Consider the following 21,545-nt stretch of genomic DNA (forward strand, 5'->3'; position numbering starts at 1 on the left):
TCCAATCAAAATCTAAATTGTGCCCCACTAAAACGCCCCCCCTTGATTAGTTCTCCAATAAAATCCATTTCCTGCTCTTGTGCCTATTTTAGACAGTTTATTTCCCCTGTGGTATCAGCCAATAGGCCCTACCAGGACTTCCATTTCAGAGTGCCTGGTGCGATGTCAGTCTCCAGTGTTTTACAGAAGCTTGATGCTTATGTCCACCTTCCCACCATTTCCTATGATTATACAAGCCATACAACTGTTAGCTTCGCCAACATCCACTGCTGGCTTTCAGAAAATTGTGGCACTTTTGTTTTATTTCTGTCTTTATTTTTCTCACAGTTGCAGCACAATTTTGAAGGGAGGTGGAGAAAAATGGGACAGATGTAATACAGATCAATCTAGTTCCTGGATGACAAAAACAATGCCACGAATCACTCACTCTAATTTTTATGTATAAAATAGTAAACAGAAGTTATTTCCTGTTCTTTATGGTGATTATTGTATTTTTGTTGTGTAATTTCATGTAGATTTTTGATGTAAATTATTTTCAGTGTTTCTTGCTCTTCACCTCTTTGTATGCCTTCGAGTGCCTACATTATGCTGTGTGCTCCCCGGAGTGTGTGTTTGCTATTGTTGTTTCTCTTTGTTCCCAAGCACAAATGATGACTTTTCAATGACCTTACAGCACATGACTGATGTTTCAATCATTTACTTTCTAAGACTAAGAGGCCTTCCCTGCACTTTTACAGCACAGCGAAACAAAACACAACAAACTGACTGAGTTAAGTACAATACTGCCTGCTCTTCACTCTATAGCACATTAACGGGAGTTATAATAACTATTAGACTGTTTTTTTTTGATTTACGTGGCCTTGTGGATTGGAACATAAGCTGCTACAACCATGAAAAGTGTTGTATAACTGCCTCTGAGACCTTAGTGAGAGAAGCACACAGCTTAAGCACAGACTTAAAATATTAAACAAAAACGATGGCCTGGAGATGTTAATTTAAATGGGCCCTTTAGGCTAATTCATGCTTGCTGCATTCATGTGTTGGAGATGAAAGTCAAGTTATCCATTCAGGTGTGCAAAGGTCTGTATAAAAACCCTTTCTGCACACTTTGAGACTGTGTGGAATGTCACGCGAAACTGGACTGTGAATGTGCTTGAAAAGTTAACTATACTTTTGATTTTTAAACTCTAAGCTCTGCAAAGTTCCTTCACCTTCACCTACAATAGTATTGTGAAGCTGAAAATCCCATTAGAAACAAAGGAACTCACACTCATTGTACAGCAACTTGTTTTGTACTCGATATGTGTGGAATACGCTTGTGACCTTTGAACCCCAGCACAACTTTATTCAAGTCTGCAGCTCTTGTTTCTTTTAAACTGCTATGTAGCAAGAATATGGGAATATACATTATATCCAGCTACCTATTTCAACCCAATTGAAACCCAGTTTGTGTTAATAAAGTAAACCTGCTTCATAATGTTTTGTTGGTATTTTTTTTCTTCATTTGTGGTTCTTTTTTATATGTGCAATTAAGAAAGGTTTCAGCTTCATTGCTTCCACAGCAGTTAAGAGCAGTCAAGTGTATTTGATTAGTCAAGTGTATTAATCAAATACACTTGATTAATTGATCAGTGGCAAGTGTGAGCAGCTCTATAAAAGCAGAAGTTTTGCTAGTCAGGAGCATTTGGGTGTGCGTTAACATGATGCCACAATCTTTCCAAGTGTGGCCTCCCAGCCACCTAAAGGTCAGATGGAAGGTTTGCCCGGAGAAGGCTCTTCTCTCTAAAAGAACATTGCAGCAAGCACATCATATCAAATGTTAAGCACAGTGATGGAGGAGTGATGATTTGGGATTGTTTTGCGATCATTTCAATAACAGGTTTACTGACTAATTAATCATGACGGAAATGTTAAATGTACAACATGTTTTAAACATATACACAATGTTTTTATTAAACAAATAAGTTATTAGAGTTCAGAGCTTTATGACATTCTTAAACATACTGGGTTCATTTATTATTGATGTAAATGCCACATGCATATTTAAAATGGAGTCTTTCTCAAATAAAGAACAAAATCATGAATAGTAGAAAATGTGAAAAGTCAGCCACAGGAGGTTAAATATAGAATATCTGGTAGCCTCCAATTGTCACTCTGTTCTTGATTTTTGTGTTTCCTTCACATAAATAAAAGCACTTTCTCAATAAATTAGTCCAGAAAAGGCACAAATGGGTGAATAAAAATGCACCAGAGTGCAGGAAATAAAGTGCCTTATGGTTAAATTTCCCAGGAAGAGGACCTTCAGACGGTGCATCGTGTGTTTCTTGGATGTGCAAAAGGAATTTGCACCCATTTCTTCCATTTGTATTTTGTTTGTATGTTTACAGGCTTCCAATAATCAAGTGTGCCCAGCTGACAGTATAACAACATGACTTTGAACTATTTGAACCGATTTCTGTTTGAAGGTCTTTGAGACATCAGCTATAAATTCTGCATAAGTACACTTCATTTGCTTTCAACTCCAGCTGACCCTAGTCTGTCTAAAGGGTTAAATGCCACTAATCCTCTGTTTTCTATAGGGGAGTGATATATCATTGGACTTGACAAAAGGCGATTTGTTTATTTATAGATCGGTCCCTTTAGATATACATCCTTCTGCATGGTCCAGATTCAATCTCTCTCTGTCTTCTGGAAGTGTGTTACAACTTGACATGTTGACGTGTGGACGTAATTGCATGTCACACATATAAAGTTCTCTAAAATGGAAATTGACCATCCTGGGATGTTTTACAGCAGAATTACCTAATTTACTGTATTGACATTATTGACCCCTTTGCAGGCTGCAGAAGGGCTTCTGGTGACCTCAGCCAGTAAACACTTTGGGCCGGATCAATATGACAAAGTCAGAGTTCACTTGGCTCCCCAGCCAGGTTGATTGCAAAATGAACTCCATTAAAAGTTTCCAAGCCCTAAAAGTCAAACATCGTTTGGCTCGGATGTCGGCAGGCATCTGCAGGAAAACCGAAAGACACGCTGGTGGTAATGGAGTTTGTTTTGGTGGCTTTAATTGCAGGTAGACCCGTGCCAATATCTTAAAGAGGTCCCTCGGGGGAGAATTTGTTAAAGGGAGCAACTCTGTTTGAGATTAAAGTCAAAAGACGAGACTTCACTATGCCCTGTCCAAATAACGGATTCCTGGCCCGGTGACATCTGCTTCTCCATTGACAGCTGTCCTTTTACATCTTTGGCTGTGTTGCTGTAGCTGTGTACAGATCACTAAACTAGTTACTTCTTTGCGACTCCATGTTTTGCTTGTCATAGTCATCACTCTTGCAAAGAAGTTTTTCGGTGACACCTCTTTATGTGAGGACACCTGCCATCGTCATTACTCTAATTGTCCGTTTTGTCTCCTGAATGGACGGCATACAGAATGAAATTAGGCACTTGAGTTGCCACCACTGTGCTGATTCAATTCAGTAGTGGGACTTGGGAGGTCTACAGTAATTGCATTCACAAATCGGGCACCCCCACCCCACATTCGCCATCCTACTGCCTCTTAATGAAGGCAACATTTCTGGAGCTATTGCCCTCTCCTGCCACTCTGTGTATCCTTTGCCTTTTACTTCACCAGCCACAGTTCCTCACTCTCCTCATCAGTCAGCGTACCCACTTCTATCTTTTTCCCTCTTTTTCTTCTCCAGCTCCCCTGTCTTTCCTTCATCCCTGCTTCTGCAGGCAATGCTCACTTTTCCCTCTATTTACCAAGATAAAGCCACAATAGCTCTCTTTGTGCCACTGATGGCCACTCAGTCGTGGCAGCCCAGTCAACAGATAAGTATTTCTTTTCTCCATTTTCCTTTATCACTTGCTGGGTTCAATTAGCGCAAGTTACAATTGTTTAATGGATGGCCTCTGTGACCTTTGCTCTGCTTGCCTGGTTTCAGGCGTTCAACTAACTTTGTCTGAAAGGTTTGCTTTACACTGTGTGTCTGTGTCTGTGTGTGTGGCGTGAGCTGGTGGGACTGAGGATGAGGGGTGTGACATGTTTTGTTTGCTGACTGATAAATGGCTGTATAATGCTAGTAGATAAAGGTTTACAAAGGGGATGGAACTGGAGCTGGAATGGGAAGAGGCAAGGACTACATCAGCCCCCCCCATGAGCTGTCCAAATCTGTGACATGTGGCCCGACACTCAGTCCCTCTCTTCATTTCTCTCTCTGTCTCCTCTCTCCCTGCTTTCCTCCCCCTCTTTCTATAGATAGATATTTTTATTCCTTGGCATCTCAGTGTAGATAGGCCATTGGGCTCCTGTCTGCTGGGGCAGCTTGCTGGGGGTTGGAAAGGGATGAAGGATAACTAGATTCAATCGGGCGTTGCAAATCAACTTTTCCACCAGCATCCTGGGAGGACCTGATAATACAGGTTTCTAATATCTGACCTGTCTGGCAGAAAAAGAGTGAGTGAGAGGAGGGGACAGGGAGGAAAGGATGGGAGGAGAAAAAGATGAGAGGAATGGAGGCAAGAGAGAGCAATGAACACATTGATTTGATACGGCTAATAGTTCTGCAGTTGATAAGCACACAGGCGCCAGTCAAGAAAATGAAAGGCTAGCAATTGAGGGAAATAAATTGGGTCTAGCTTTTTGTCTCCGTTAAGACAAAAAGAGTTCAGACACGTATCAGAGGGATTCATTAGTCAAGACATCAGTGAGGTTTCCTGTTGGTGTCTCTCCACCTGTCAGCCTTCATCCACTTTTGTTTTTAATCATATTCAAACTGAAAACACATTCAGGACTCCTAATGCAAGTCTGATTTGCTGTAGACAGTGTGCAGCACTTTAAGTGTGCAAGGGACACAATTTTTTAAATAGGACTTAAAGGTACGGCAGTATGAAGTAAGCTGAGCCCATTCTTAGTCCCAGTTTATTACGAGAGGGTGCTAGTTTAATACTTACTGGTTATTTTGGTTTGATCATTTTACCACTATGCAGCATATTTGTATGCTGTACAAAAGAATTGTACAGCATACATCTTTAAAAAATTTCCCCATTGTGGGATCAATAAAGTCTTATCTTATCTTATCTTATCTTATCTTATCTTATCTTAAAGCATAAAGTCAAAAGCCAGAAGTGTACATACATACTCAAATATATGCATAGGCTCACTTAAATCTTTTTAAGTGATGCTGATGGTTCAGCAATGTCTTTTAACCTGAAAAGGACAACACAAAAATGAGGCTTTCATACCTAAGAACACTTTAACAGCTGTCAAGCATGGTGGTGGATGTACCCTGCTCTGGCGTTGTTTTGCTAGTGCATTGTATATGTAGATGGAATAATAAAGAAGGAAGGCGTCCTCTCAGTTCTGCAACTTCACCTGAAATCAAATGCTTTATGACTGAAACCTTTGGATGTTTCAACAAGAGAACAAGAGAACTATCCTAAACACCCATAAAAACTGGTTGTGGAATGGATAAAGCAGGCTAACATTAAGCTTCTGGAATGGCCTTCTTATTCTATTGAAAAGTGAGAAAGTTGGTCCATGCTAAGAAACCAACAAATTTAAACGAACTCTACAATTTCTGTTAAGAACAGTGATCAACTAGCCATCTAGAATTATGCTAGAACCTTAATTATGGCAAAGGTTTCTCATCAAGGTGCAACTCGGAAAGGGAGGTTAGTGGGGGTGTATGTATACCCTTTACCCTGTGAATAAATCTTAAATAAATTCAAACTTGATTCTTGAGTTCTTATTTGTTAAAGTCATAAGACATATGTTGTACAATCATTTCATCCTGAAAAAAAAAACAGTTCAAAGAAACCATTGAAAGCCCCAAAAGACAATCATGCACATGATGAGTACAATAACAATTCCAATTCACATTAGACATATTCAAAGTTTGTTTGACCCTTGTGCCCACACATTTTTAAAATGACAGGTTTTTGCCATATTGTTTACAACAAGTTGTAACCAACAGATTCAATCCTCTTTAAATTGTCTGTAGGAAAAAACAAAAAAAGAATGGACCCCTCCCAGCCGCCCCAGGATCTGCCAGGCACTCAGGGCAGAGCCCCTTGTGTCTTTCCAGTCTGCACTTAGTGTGACAGCGCAGACACTGCCACTCTGACCTTTCCCGAAGCTACCAACTAAGACAGAGCCAATGCAAGCCCTAACGAGACGTCGACATAGCTTGACAGTCAGGTGTGGCACGCAATTATTCTGGCGAAGAAAGCTGCTTGCCGGTGTGTGTCGGTAAGTGTATGTGTGTTTGTGAAGCAATGGACAAAAGCTCACAGTGATTGCTTGCATCACTGTCATTAGATCTCCTGCATCTCCTTCCTAAAATCAAACAAACAAACAAAAAACAAAACAAAACAGGAAAAACTGTATTCTTCTCAAATTGTCTAAATTTTGATAAAGTAATTTTGTCACATTTAAACACTGGTATGTTTCATTAATATTAAGCAAATCAGTGAAAATGTGTTGTGTTTCTTCCATGGTTCTCATCTCAGAAGAGTCTGGTCTTGGCAACCACCAAGTTTGCATGATGTGGCCTGTTGGCTGACTTAAATTTAAGGTCAGAAACAATATTTCTATCGGAGCGGTCAAGATTTGTTTGAAGTGTACATTTTCAGCACGGGCGTTAACAAAAATATTGCGTTTACCAATCAGTAGGAATTGCATATGAAACATGGACATAGCTAGCATGACTCACCCAGTGGTTTTGAGGTTCTGATGTTAGCATTTTTGCTGCTGCCATGTTAGTTTGTAAAACCCAAAGTTCTCTTATATATGAAAGGATGGAGCGCTAAGTTATCCGTTAACAGGAACATGGTTGGTTAATAAGCTGCATTCATTAACACACTATAAAATATAACTGCCTCCAAAATATATTATAATACTAGGGCAGCTATCTGTTTAAAAACATGTTGTTAATTTCAGATGTCAAAGGATAGGAAGGCAACCGTAACTCAAATAATCACTCCAGATGAGCATCTTTGAATACACAACACATCCAACCTTGGTGCCGATGGGCCACAGCAGCAGAAAACCAGCACCTGGTGCCACTCCTGTCAGCTGACAGTTCTCTCGTATGATATGTCTTTATTTCTTCTGTGACATTTGGATGGTAGGGTCAAAATCTGGTGTAAACAATGTGAAAGAATAGATCGAATTTTATTTTGAACATGCAAATATAACAAGAGAGAAAAGATAAACAAAAAAACCCCCCTTAGAAATCATCAGGTTTTCATGTATATATCTATATGTACAGAATGTGTGTGCTTGAAAGGATGGACCCTGGCTGCCTTGTATCAACAGTTTAGGCTGTTGTTGATGGTGCAAGGCTGTGAGCGATAATTTCTTGCCACACTTTGGGCTCCTTAGTACTGGCTGAGTGTCATATAAACACCAAAGCCTACCTGTTGCTGAACACGTCCATCCCTTTATGACCATAGTGTACCCAATGTCCGATGACTGCTTCCAGCAGGATAACAAAACTCAAATCAATTCAAATTCATTTCTTGAATATGACATTGAGTTAACTGTACTCAAATGGCCTCTACAGTCATCAGCTTTCAATCCCATACAGCACCTTTGGGATGTGGTGGAACAAGGGATTTGCTTGGTGGATGTGCAGCTGACACATCTGGAGACACTGTATCAATATGAACTAAAATCTCTAAGTAATGTTTTCAGCACCTTGTTAAATCTTTATGACAAACAGGTGTATCTAATAAAGTGTTCGATGAGTTCATATATATGTGTAAATATATATATATATATATATACATTCAACAGGATGATAAAGGAAGGGCTGGTTTGTATTGTCATAGTAGCATGACGTCACTAATTGTTTACAGTCTTTTGAAATTGTGTTCATTGTACTTTTGTAAGTAATTATCTCACAGTTAGATAATTTGATTTGCCTTCATCTAATTAACATTTATTAATTAGCAGGACGAGGTACTCACTCATGGCAGTAATGTTTTTCTAAGATAACTTCAACAAATTCATTAAAACCGTCCACTTGAGCAGATAATGCAAGTGTATTGTGCATTGCTAAGTGGGTCCTCAAAATATTTAAGCCAATTGCAATAAATTTGAACTAAATGCTGCAAATTGCAAAGTTAAGTATTAGTATAGTATTTAAGTTACGCCTTAAATTTAAGGGGAAAGAAAGGGAAAAAATAACCTAGCAACAACAAAAAGACAGGAAACATAAATACACTAGGCACATGCTGTGTCTTGTCTATCAGGTCATTGCACCATCAAATTCAGCTCTGACTGCAAGTTGCACATAGTTATTACATCAAAGCAAATGCATCGAGTATTACAATAATCCACAAAGAGGGAGACGGGAATCAAACATGGAGGAAACACCAATAGGGAAGTGGGGTCGAGACCTTACTCTGTTGCCTGGATAATAAAAAAAGGATTTGTGCTCAGAACAAAGGAGGAGAGGTGGAGGACTTCAGAGAGACAACATCTGAACAACATACAACAGTCAGTCAGCTTTAGAGGAATAAAGCACAGAGGAACAATAAATGATTTTAAGACAGTAAAATAACACAGTGTTGATTCACTGCGGAGCCCTATAAACATGCTTGACGTCCATCACTGTTGAATAAGCATTGAAGTGAGTTTTATCACTTTAAAGGAATTAAAATCAAATGCAAAATAATCATTCTCTTAAGCCTGTTTCATATGCTTTGATCTCTAACTCTTTGTGAATTAAGGACAATTTTGCTTAACATCAGATACTTCAATCAAATAGTTAGACTTTGGTGGGAATGTGTACCAACTTCCAAGGGCATAAATCAAAGGAATAAGAGGGAGTTGCTATTCCTTTGTTGCAAAGGCCACTTGGCTCAGATACATCAGTGGCTGAGCTCACTGCAATGCTTTAGAGGTCTCAGTGCTAGGCGTTGTTATTGATCTGTCTGAGTAAAGTTTCTGCAGAGTGATTCCACGTATAAACCAGCTATGCATTTTTAAAGGCAAGATGACTGTGCATGTAACATTTACCTATCCCCAAACCCTGATTATAGCAATTCCACACCTGACAAATTGTGGTTTTGTTGAGATCATCTGGCGTTTTAATTTTGTCACGTATCCAGCTCTTGATCCTCTTAATGTTGTGGTCCCGCTTTGTGATTGATGGAAATTTTAGATTGTGAAATGGGAACCTAGCGCGGGACTGATGGGAAGCATAGGTCACTCAGTGAATTGTTATTTCAAATAAAGCCAACCAAGCTCTTAACATTCCTCCCTATCCTCTCTCTATAAGTGCCGTATACTCTTAACAGTGATCCATTGTGGTGGCTATGACAAGAAAATAATGTATTTCTACCAGAGTCTATCAGAGAAATGACTTTGGTGGTAGAGGGAAGAGGCTCTAGATCAATATGTTGCAAGCAGCTGTGAGTGTTTTTGAAACTGAATTTCCACCTTCCTTTGAGTTGTTTTGACCTTGATCTCCACGAAGATAGGTCTCTGCTGCTGCCCGGTTTTCACCACTCAGTGATTATCCTGTACAGCATGAAAGATAACCTGCGTGGTGAGCTCCACTTTTCCTGGCCCCCCTCCTGGCAGCCCTCGCTATTATCTTGCCAATCCAAAAAAACAGAACAAAAGATGTCACCATGCGACTATTGCACACCTTCATCCTCTGCACACCCCTCATTATGATTATTTCCGTGATGTCTAACCGTTCTCGGTAATAATTGAATTTAAATGAAGAAAAGGCAAAGGAGGATGTTCTCTTTGTGCTACGTTAACATGCTGTCATTAAAAGTGTTGGTTGTTTTAATAGGCCAGGTCTTAAACCATCAAGACTACAGGACGGGGTAGCAAATACCTAAGACAATGAGAGAAAGCTAACAAAATTGGATCATAATTAGTTTGCTGCAAATTGCTTTGGGTTTTTTAAGCGAAAGACGGTGGGGGTCTTTGAGTCTTGAGTCTAGGCCTGTAGTACATGCATATTGTATTTTTAGTTAGTTTACAATGACATGCAGGGCCACCGCTCGGACCAAAGGAAATGAACATGAATGCATAATGGGATTTCTGCCAAAACAAACATCCAGCATTGTCCCCAGGTGATTGCTCAAAGAGAGGTGCTTGGTGAGGCATCAACAGACAGAAACACATGTTGTGACAGTTCACACGGAGCGGTTCGATGCATGCAAAAATCAAATGATATGCCACAGCCAGGGAGCCCTCCAATGAAAACAAAATCAGGGCATTAGCATGTTTCAGCTGTGCCTCAATCAGTGTTTTCTTTGGTCTTTGGTTTTTCATGTCCCTCAGAGAGATAGGAGACAGACAGAGCACAAAAAAAAAGAAAGAAAGAAAAAGCTACATCCCTGTGGATATGAGATGTTGAAGGAATTTTCTCCTCACACTACTCACTTCTTTTAATCTGACTGGTTAGTCAAGCAAACGGAAATGTGTGCAGTTCCATATGGTCATGCTGTGCCAAGATATAGGAAAGTACATTAGTCTGATGCGTTTTGATAGGTGCCTGCCTCACAACTGATGGACATTCAGGTGGTACACCTATTTGGTGTAAAAACCCCTCAAGCTTCAGTAACGGTCACCATTTTGAGATCGAAATAGGTCGCGCACAAGAGTTGTGCAGATTTGAAAAGACTTTTCGCTCCTAATTTGCCCCTGATTGTCTTTCCTCCACAATATTCTTAGCTTGACCATCTTATTATTGATTTAGACATTGTAGGTAGGTAACTAAAGTATCTCCACATTGTTAATGTAAAATACTTATAATAAGAGACCTCTGACCAAGAAAAGAGTTCTGCCTTCCTACCATCGAGTTCTTGCTCCCAGGGGATTGTGTGATTCTTGTGGTTTTCTCTCTATTATTTTGGGGACTGTACCTTACAATATAAGGGGCACTGAGTGGACTGTTGTTGTGAATTGCTGCAATAGAAATAAAATTGAATTGAAAAATTGAATATAAAGTGTATATATAAGCAGTGTACTCACAAACAGAGGCGGCCAGAGAGTAAGTTCGCTCATACCAAATACTGAAATTTGTCTTTTGTATGTGCATAATTTCTAGAAAAAACATTGGGCAAGTTATTTGAGTAATATCTGCAGTATCTGTTCTGTCAATACTGCAGCGGTGATGGCGGCTGGAAACCAAAATGCATTACATTTTCATTATAACTAGAGCAATGTGGCACATAGTAAGGTGCACTCTTGGTGCACCCCATTTATTCTGAATGAAGAGGTGGCTGCTGCAGTTCAATGACCTCTTATCTAATGGTGTGCTGCTGTCATTGGAGCCATCAGAGTGAAAGGATTAAGCCTGGCTTATATCGATATAAGTTCTGAATGGACAAAACAGACACACACACACGCACACACGCACAAAACAGCGTGTCCTTCTGAAAAACATTAGAGAGGGATATTAGGTCAGAGCTTCTGGGTAGGAAGATATGTTTTCATCTTGTGAGCAGATGAGTAAAAAAGTAAAGTCAATAGAATTCTCCTAACTCAATATTAAACAAATCAGCCTCCACCGCTGGTCTGTTGGGTGTCAATAGTACAATCACATCATATTAAATGTGTACCACTGAGCATTTACATCATATGTTATAATAAATGAATGAATAAATGAAATAGTGCTCACTTTGCTGTACTGCCGGAGATGTCAGATATCACATTCATTATGCAAGGTTGCGAGTAACTGCTACCCTTCTGCAAGTGGAGACGTGCATATGAATTCCACTGACAGAAGTGTTAATGCATACATATCTTCACAGATGTTTAAGGCAGAAAGTGACTCGTTTGTCAATATACGTGTTGCCATGTGTGAATTCTAGTGACTTTTCCTCAGAGTTTCTGACCCAAATGCCCTCTTTGCTTTATTTTCAGTAAACATGGAAACATGCTCCGCAATATCCTCATATCTGGCTTCTTTTGAGCCCTGGGGGGATTTGTTGTGGCAACTCGGTCCATCTGACAATTAGATCTGATGACCTTCAGAAAGCACATGTGCATCACTCCGGCAGCATATCAAACATTTATGTGCCCTGAAATCCTGAATCGCTTTGAAAGCAGGTACTCCAGCGATGAAAAAACATTAAAGCTCCTTTAATGTTTTGCTATTGTCATGGTGTAATTTCACAAATAGTCTAATACGCACTGCATAATGGCATCTGAAGAAGCATGCCTCCTTGTTGATCTTTGCTTCAGTGTGAGTGGTCATACTCGAGACCACTCATACTAATCAGAGCAGCCTTTTGACCCTGCCTTCTTTAATGTTTGCTGATGCAGAATTTCATCAGATAGCATCAAATTACTTCTGCAACATGCATAATGTATTGTAATGTCTTTACACATTTAGTTCAAGATCAAGCAAATGCATATAAGAAAAATAAAAGGCTCTTCCTGCTAATTTCAGCTGCATTCTCATCCATCAGCAATAAAACCCGAGGTGTTATTTGAGGGTCAGAAATAGTGGAATTTGTGTAACTGTGTAACGTTGTGCATAATAACTCGGTATAGCTGCTTTATAATGCTTTTATTGCTTTTAAAAGATTTCCCATTTACCTCATCCCCCCAAAAATGTAGGGATGAAGTCGTTTTTTATTTTAGTTAATCAGGTAATAGGCTGGTCTTCGAGTGTACTAGTTAATGTTTCAAAATTTAAATGGAATTTTATAAATAGTGCAAAAGTATACACTATGTGAGTAGTGACCTAGAACAAAAATTAATATTTAGGTGCTTAAATTGATACCTTAGGCTAACAGCATTTTTTTTAACGGTAAAATATATTGAACACCTTTTTTCTTTCTCCTCTCAGCAGAGATTACCTGGCTTTGAGCTGTAAAAAGCTTCATATTTGTTCTTACATATGTGTGGCAAAGACAGTACTGTATCACTCCATTAGAGCACTTTGCTCTCACACTGCAGGCTTACTTGTTGTTCCTAGGGTATTTATAAAAAGAATGGGAGGCAGAGCCTTCAGCTTTCAGGCCCCTCTTCTGTGGAACCAGCTGCCAGTTTGGATTCTGGAGAGCGACATTCTCTCTACTTTTAAGATTCAGTTTAAAACTTTGATTTTTGATAAACTTTATATTTAAGGCTGGGTCAGATGATCCTAAATTGTCCTTTAGTTATGCTGCAGTACGTCCAAGCTGCTGAGGGCTTCCCATGAGTGTTTCTTTTTCACTCACCCTTTTGAGTCTCTATGTGTTTATGCAGAACTCTGCAATTAATCATTAGTTATTATTAATCACTGGCTTTCTACAACAGCATGTTTTTTGTTCTGTCTTCCTCCCTTCACCCCCCACTGGTTGCAGCAGATGGCCGCCCCTCCCTGAGCCTGGTTTTGCTGGAGGTTTCTTCCTGTTAAAAGGGAGTTTTTCCTTCCCACGGTCACCAAGGTGCTTGCTCAAATGAGTTCATATGACTTTTGGTTTTTTTTTTTGTTGTTGCTTTTCATGTATTGTTGTATGGTCTTTACCTTACATTATAAAGCGCCTGGAGGAAACTGTTCTTTTGATTTGGTGCTATATAAATAAAATTGACTGTCCAGGAAAAGTAAAGCAGAATAGGATGTGGTTACAATCAGCTGCAGATACAGTTTTTATTGCCTGTCTTCTTTTTTTTTTAAAGTAGGCCCTACTGGGCATTTAAAATGCTGATTGAAAATTTGGGATTCTGTTTTCATAGTATCGCCTTCACACTATGGGTCATGTTGTCTGTACACAAGTTACATTCCTCACATCAGAATTGCGTATGTACTTGCCTGTTCATCACTTCGCCCTGTTTAGATTATACCCAACTCAAATAGAGACATATTGACTAAGGCAGAGCCTTATGGTGTCATAACTGATAACTCAGCATCTTGATTTACCATCTATAATTCACCCCAGCAAGGCACTTACTGTCTTAGAATAAATTGGAATATTTAAGCAAACAGATATATGCCTTGTGGCATTTAAATAAGTAATACATCTCCCTCCCAAGTGTTCTCAATTCTGAAAAAGAGTGCAATCCGCTATACAAGTTTGATGCAGCGCTCACCAGAACGAGTGTTTTATTTTTCATGCTTTTGCCATCCATTAGCTGTGTTTTTGAACCAGGTTGACACACTTTGAAATGCAGTTATTCCAAATGTTAAGTCAAATTGAACGTTCATTTGCCATGCTGAGATATTGTATGCAACGATGCATATGGATGCAGTGCATCACAGGCTTTGCGTTTCTCTCTGAAGAGCGAATTCTTTCATGGTTAGATGCTGAAAGTATGCAGTTTTGACAGCTAAGCATATGATAGTGTCATGTAAGTCTGAAAAGCCCCTCTGAATATAGTCCACTTTCTGAGAATGCAATTTCTTTATCATATTTAAACAGCACCAGTTATGTCAGCTGAAATTGTAGGAATTGCTTAATTCAATTTCTCAGTTCAGTTCTTTCATTATTTTCAGCCTGACTTTTGCATAATCAGCCGTAATTTTTAGCAGCATTAATGTAGGTGACTCCACAACATGTTCCATTCAACAGAAATCTGTCTCAGACTGGGCGCCGGGGTTAGGGGGAGGGTGGGGGCTTCCACTTCTTCCTACCTCTTAAGTCACTCTCCTGCTTCAACCCGTGAGTTACTCACTGAGTAAGCTCCTGCCTCGTGTTTTCAAATGCTAATGAAAAGCAGTGCTGAAAGCCTCAAATTGGACCATGCAATTCAGCCTGTGGTGTTTGGTGAGGCCCTGCTTGTGTTGGAGACCATAGTCTTTTCCCCTGCACCCCCCCACACACAAGGCCCCGCCACCCCACCCCCACCCCTCGTCTTTTGTGTGCTTCAGTAATAGGCACAGATGTTCCTCATGCCTCACACAGGGCCACTTTCACCCTAATCGCCACCTTGTATGTGGACGGTTTGCACCTGCCTCAGCAGCCCTCTTCTTTTTCCTCTTTCTCTCTCTCTCTTCAATTCTCTTCCTCTAAACCCCCCTCTCTCACTCTCTTTCTGTGTCTCATTTTTTTTTCTGTCCATCACTCTCCCGACCACAGCGACATGGCCTTCTCCGATGCCCCTGAAATTTTTGACGCTCCTTCTAGGGTGCCGATTGTTTAAACATTGAATTATGGAGATGGAGAAAGACAGGAACTGGATGAATGGCGAGTGTAAAAAAAAGCCAGGATTTTTTTGAGGATTGGGAATGGGTTAAAAAAAGGAGATGGGCGAGCCTCCCTTCACTCCAGCTGGAGAGAATTTGGAACATAATACCCTTGTAGCAGCTCAGCCAAACCTCAATGCTGATGGTGCATTTAGGCTGCCTCCCTCCATTGGACTAGTGGATTGGGGTGCACAGGGAGGGGAGGGGGGGGGGTGAAGGGGTAGCCAGGCTTAAAAATTGGACCAGTGCAGTTTGCTTCATTGCTCCTGTGGTGGAGTGTGATTTACCGTCATCTTCAAATAGTACTTTCAAACCGAGTGTGGAAATGTGTCAAAATCTTGTCTCCGTAGGAACCACGGGGGGGGGGGTGAAAAGAAAAAATTCACATTCTTCTTACTGATGTTTTTTTTTTTCCTGCAAAATAAATTTGATAAGTATCTTAATCACCTTGAAATGAGACCACGGCAGGTGCCAGTGAAGTCTAATGGCACATTTACTACGAGTAATGTTAGAATTTCGAGTGTGGAAAAGACCTTTTGTGGTAACATTTAATGAATAGCAGCGAGAAACACCTTATTACTCCAGAAGATCACATTACAGCACATTTCCTTACATTTTCCTCTCGCTCTCTGTCTGTCTTATTCTCACTCTTTGTGACGGGCATCACAGTCATTTTTGATATACTTTTCCGAAGCTTCACGTTTCAAAAGCGTGGGCTTATTTTCACAGTAGATGCACACACTGAAAAAGAAATGTTATCCTACAGAAAGAATCTGACTTTCTCCAGCTTGGTAGATTAGAGCAATATTGCACAGAAAAAGAAGAGCTGCAGTAAACAACCAGGGATTAAATGAGTGCATTGTCTATGTTGGATGTGTGGGGCGAGTAAAGGCTTGTATAATGTGACGCTCTCAGGGAAAGTGAGCCTTTTAGTCAGAGACCAAACAACTGATCATTATTGTGCATGGCACTGTAGTAGAACCAGTATTAAACATATATTCATCTTTTGCAATATTCAGCCTGTTCCGAGCTGAGGCCGTGATTGCTTAGAAAGAAGATTGGAGAAATAGTGAGTGAGATTTTTTTTTTCTTCTTTCTTTCGCATTAGACATTTTTGGTGACGTATTTTGACAGTTTTATGGCTTAGCACAGACCTCTTTATTGCTTATCTTCGCTGAGTGCATCATACCGTAATAATAACTTAACCATGACCTTGGCCTAGCTTGGGCTGGAAAAAGGAGGCTGTAACACTGCTTATGATGCAACACGAGGCGAGATAAGAGCTCACGGAGGTCAATGATTTTTTTTCTTTCTCGTCTTAACCCCCCAAATAAATACAAACAAAAACGAACATGAACTTAACTCAGTGTTTATGACCATATTTGTTATATATATGAGAAGGATGCTGCAGTGTTAAATTCGTAAGGTTCTGATGAACTCTGACAAATAATGCGAGCTGTTCAGTATACACAAAAAGACACACATGCTATGCCCAGCATATTCAGTGCAGTGTGATTATTCAGCCTTTCGTCAGTAGTTTGATTGCTTCTCTCAAAGGGCAAAGCCCTGCAGTAGCGTGCATGCAGGATAATTAGTGTTGTGATTGTACTCAATAACCATGGGCCTGTCTGCAAGAGCCCATAGGCCACTTTGGTCAGTTTGACTTAAAGCACACCAAAGGAACTTGCACTCAGTGAGCCAATCAAGCGAATTATTGCAGGTTACAAGGTTTTTTGATAATATATTTATGCAGCATATGTATGACAAGAATGCTGATTCTGTTACAGCAACAACAGCCGCACCTTCCATCTGCTGAATAGAAAGATTCATATTCTGTGGAGGGCTGAAACTTCCAAGGTTGAAATACAGAACATTGACATCCGATCACTTTTTGTTCACTCGGTTAATTATACTAGTGTTTTAATTGCTGCTCATTATTATTGTTATTATTTTTTTTTTGTTTTCTGAACCGTATTCTTTGAGAATTAATGATACGTTTACCGAGCTCACAAGGAATCTGTTTCTGTCAGGAGCTGCTTTTAATACTTGCTGACAAAAAAGCTTTGCTACACTTCGTAAGTCATCATTTGACCATGTTCATCCATTGTGGGCTAGCTGATATATTTTATTATTACTTGTTTAATTCTTTTAGTGCATGGTCAATAACAAAGCAGGGCCATTTTTCTTATTCAGTGTATGTTTAATGTCAATAATATGTGCATTATTTATTGTACTTAGTGTAAGAACATGGGAATACATTACAGCTCTGCTACAATCCAAAATCTGCTTAAAGCTGATATATTTTCCTCTCTGGGAAGAAAGAGGAGGGGATGTAAAGGGTACTTTCAGGTTAAATATGCCGGTGTGTTTTGGGCACTTTGGTTCACAGGGACAAATTTGCATTGCGTGATTAGGTGATCGACATTTTTCTGTGACATCCTTGTGTCAGACAGTACATTTACAAAGTCTTTGCAGGCCTTAATGAATATTGAGTGTTCTATCTCTTTCCCCTTCCAATTAATGAATAGATGTTGGTAATTATTTGACCAATGCCTCTCTCTCATGACATGTCCCATATCCATCACTAAGTTAAAAATAAATTAAAATCAATACAGCTGGCAGACTCTTAGGACAGTGTCAGTGCTTCCTATGGAGGGACCCATGCAGGTCTGAATAACAACTATTGATCCTCCTTGAGGAATATTCTCTTTTATCACCTCCTCCTTCTCCACATGCACATGCATGCACACGAGCACATACAGAAGATAAGTGTTTCCTTTCCCTGTTTTCTCCCCACATGCACTTGTCACATACATTGGCAGCTGATGACAAAACCTCATCTCGCTTCTTATCGCCTTATCCCACACTAAGGAATGGAAAAAGATTGGAAAGAAGGAAAGAAAAAAAAAAGCGGAGTTGGTGCCGATAACAACGGGTACCGTTGTGATTTATATTTCAAATGACTCCCCCACCTGTCCCATTCCCACTGTCCCCTGTGTGGTAGGTGGCCATTGTGTAAACAGCTCCTTGAAAAACAAATGATTCCCTAAATCGTTGTAAAGAGCCGTGGCAGCTCGATCCAACTGGAGGCCCAGGGAAAGGGGACAGGAGATAACGTGTGTCGGCAAACATTGACTGGGCTTTATCACAATGAGGTTCCTGTGTTGGAGGAGCGAAGAGGCCGGCCAGCTAATCGTGCTCCACGGAGTGCATGCATTCCTACAGGTCGGGGCTCAGGGTTATGCGTGTGTTTGTTTGTATATGTGCACATAATCATTTAAGGCATGATTATGCTCAAGCTGATTTGACAGCCTAGAGAAAAAAGTTGCCGTTTTGTCTCTCCCCCCCCCTCCTGTTTCACTCCCCCCTCCTATCTGGTAACTTTGTAATCTATGACCTGTGATAAGCCCACCAGAGGAGCAGTGTTTGCAATTATAACTATGGTAAGTATTTGTTTACCCTTATCCAAACCGTGTGATAAATCACAGATGAAAAGTAACATCTGGTGTGGCAAGAAAGGAGAGGAAGGCTTTTATTTTATTTTATTTTTTAAAGAGAAGGGTCACTCCCAGCTGTCAGGGAGAGGGTGAGAGTTTAGCGCTCAAGGACAGGGCAGGGAATTAAGTTTCACACAAGCATGAAGGGGTTTAGTCTCTTAACAAATGACATCTGAGGAGAAAAGCACACTAAAAGCACTCAGGGTGATTCCGCTTCAGCTGTGAGGTTAGCCTGGAGGCATCTTTTCATCTTGGTTCATGACGTGGGAGTTTGGCCCTATGTGTCTCCTTTAAGTGTTTTCTGCTCTATTCTTCTAGGGCACCGAATCTGTTTCATACCTCAGTGCAATAACACTGTATCCATCTCCCCGCTGGTCAGCCGAGATCCTCTTAAATGCAGTTGCAAATCCCCGCCAACAGATGTCAGCCTTTCCAGTTGATTCCCCACAAATGTTGGTGTGAAAAAAGCAGCGCTGTCAATGTGCTCTAATTCAATGCATCAGACACAGCACTGACACAGAATCAGCAGAGGATATGATAGTCCAAGATCTGCTTTGAAATACATCCTATATGTTAATATACTACTTCATTAATCTCCAATGGGAAAAGTCAACGTTTAAGGTGAGATACATTGGGAGCTAGTGAGGGGGGCAGGTGCTCGGTTGTCCAGAAGTGGGGGCTTTTACCCAGCAGGTGATCCAAAATAGCCTCTTTGTGGTTTATGCAAACGTAGTTACACATGGAAATGAAGACTAGACCAGTCAAGAGAAGTGAATAGTGTGCTGCATCCCTAAATATTCCTGTACACTCTCTACATTGCATAATGCAGAACATTTAATCCTGTTTAGCAGTCAGGCCAGCGATAACTCCTCGGGAATCGCTATCGTTATCGTATTTATCCAGTGATGGCAGATTAGTGGGCATTAAGTGCACTTTTCATACAGTCGACATTGCCCGCAATTGGTACAGCATGTTTCAGGGAGCGAGGCTCCAGACACAGAGTATCTTTTTTGTTGTCACAAAAAGATGAATGAAAATCCACTCATTGAGTTCACTGCATACTGGAACGGCTATATTTCACCGCTGCAGGACTTTCTGTGTGAATACTGTAATAATTTAGCAGCAGTGCACACACGCAGATAGATGTACTGCACTCTATAACTGCTGCTAGTGAAACAAACAATCGAACAAAGACAAGATACATATATAACAGTTTGCAGTATCACCATTTTTTTCATGATGTGCTGTCACGTATTTACCATTGCGCATATTTCAGAGGTTTGCATGGCAGCTGTTGGTGTAGCATGCTGTGAAGATTTAAAAGGTTCCAGCATGAAGTTGTGGGCTTTTGCGGTTCAATTATATGAAAAAGCTGTTGGGATAATGCTCCTACGCACACACATGCACAGAGACTAAGTAGCTGAGATTGCGGGCTGAGTCTGTTCCTTCCAGGCAAGGGCTTGTTGGAGAATCTAAGAGACAGGCAGGGAAGGCAAAAGGTGGAGACCTCTTCAGATCTGACTGCTATTAACAGTCTTGTGATCTGCTCATGTTTACCTACTCTCACTACACTGGTACTTGTGGCTGTGTGGAGCATGGGACATGGGCCCCAGCCTCTTTGAAGTGAAGTTGATCCCTCAGACTACACTCTTGGTAATTGCACCTTCGCTCTCCTCTTGCTCTCTCTCTCTTTCCTAACTCTCTCTTCTTTGACCCCCTTGCATTCTCTCTTTCCCTTCCCCCCCATCTTTTTCACCAGATGAGATTTGGAGGATTCAAACGGAGGGTTTGTTCATGTGACCATATGTTTTATTTGCATGTTTTCATTTTTGTTGCAATAAAAGTTCACGTACGTATCAATAAAACATTTTTCCTCTGTTATTCTCACTTTACCAGCCTTAGAGGATCAAAATTGTCAAAAAGTAGAAGCAAAGCTATGTGAACAGACACTGTATAAAATGTCCATGTTAAGCACCAAATAAAAGAAAACGCCATTTGATTGTCCACTTACTGCCTGTTGATAAGGTAGCTGTAATGACACTTTGAATTAGTTTAGCGGGTTCCTCTTTTTTTTCTTGTGATGTTTACTTCATCCACTGCCACTGACGTGTGCTGTGTTCAGTGGCGTGCGGCGTAGAACACCTGTGTGTCGTTGTAATTACTTTGATTATACCTACTATGGGGTATTACAGCAGTCTAGAGAGAGAGGGTCCAATTTAACGTGCGGCGAATTTCAATTCTAACCGAAAACAAGGGGAGAAAAAAAAATAGCTTTCTGGTATATGTGATGAACACACGGATATTCATATGGTTGCATGCTGTGATTTTGTGTGTGAATATAATAGGCAACAGGGATGCATATTCGACTGGGAAGTTCAAGGTTCGTACTTTCCTTTGCTTTTGATCAGCTTGGCGTGATGGGTATTGGTCTGCATCCAGACATATGACAGTCCAGGGGGCCTCATTGGTGAAGTCTGCTCTCCCAAAAGATGCCAGGTGCCTGATTCGGAACAAATGCTCACAAACAGAAACACAAACACACCAGAGGGACCCGGTGTGTGTGTATGTGTCTGTGTATTTTTCTCTTTGACTACGAGAAGGGTAAGTATGGCAGGTATTGAACTGCGCTGAAGTAGAAAGTGCAGCCATGGGCATCTCCAAGTTCATGACGCTAGTCAGAAAACTGACAAGCCAAAGCTGCTTTTTATTCTGCAGCTACAATGTAAATGGAGCTCCCTCCTGTCCCTCAAGCAATCACCCCAAACCCACTAACTGTACAGGCAGTGGTTTGGATTCCCACTCTTCCTCCCTTACACTCACTTTTCCTGTCTATCTCGGCTATCCTTTATATATGTTCATCTTTCCTTCTTTTTCTTTCTTTCTTTCTTTCTTTCTTTCTTTC

The sequence above is a fragment of the Neolamprologus multifasciatus genome, chromosome 19, assembly GCF_963576455.1.
Source record: "Neolamprologus multifasciatus chromosome 19, fNeoMul1.2, whole genome shotgun sequence".
NCBI classification, from domain to species: Eukaryota; Metazoa; Chordata; class Actinopteri; order Cichliformes; family Cichlidae; genus Neolamprologus; species Neolamprologus multifasciatus.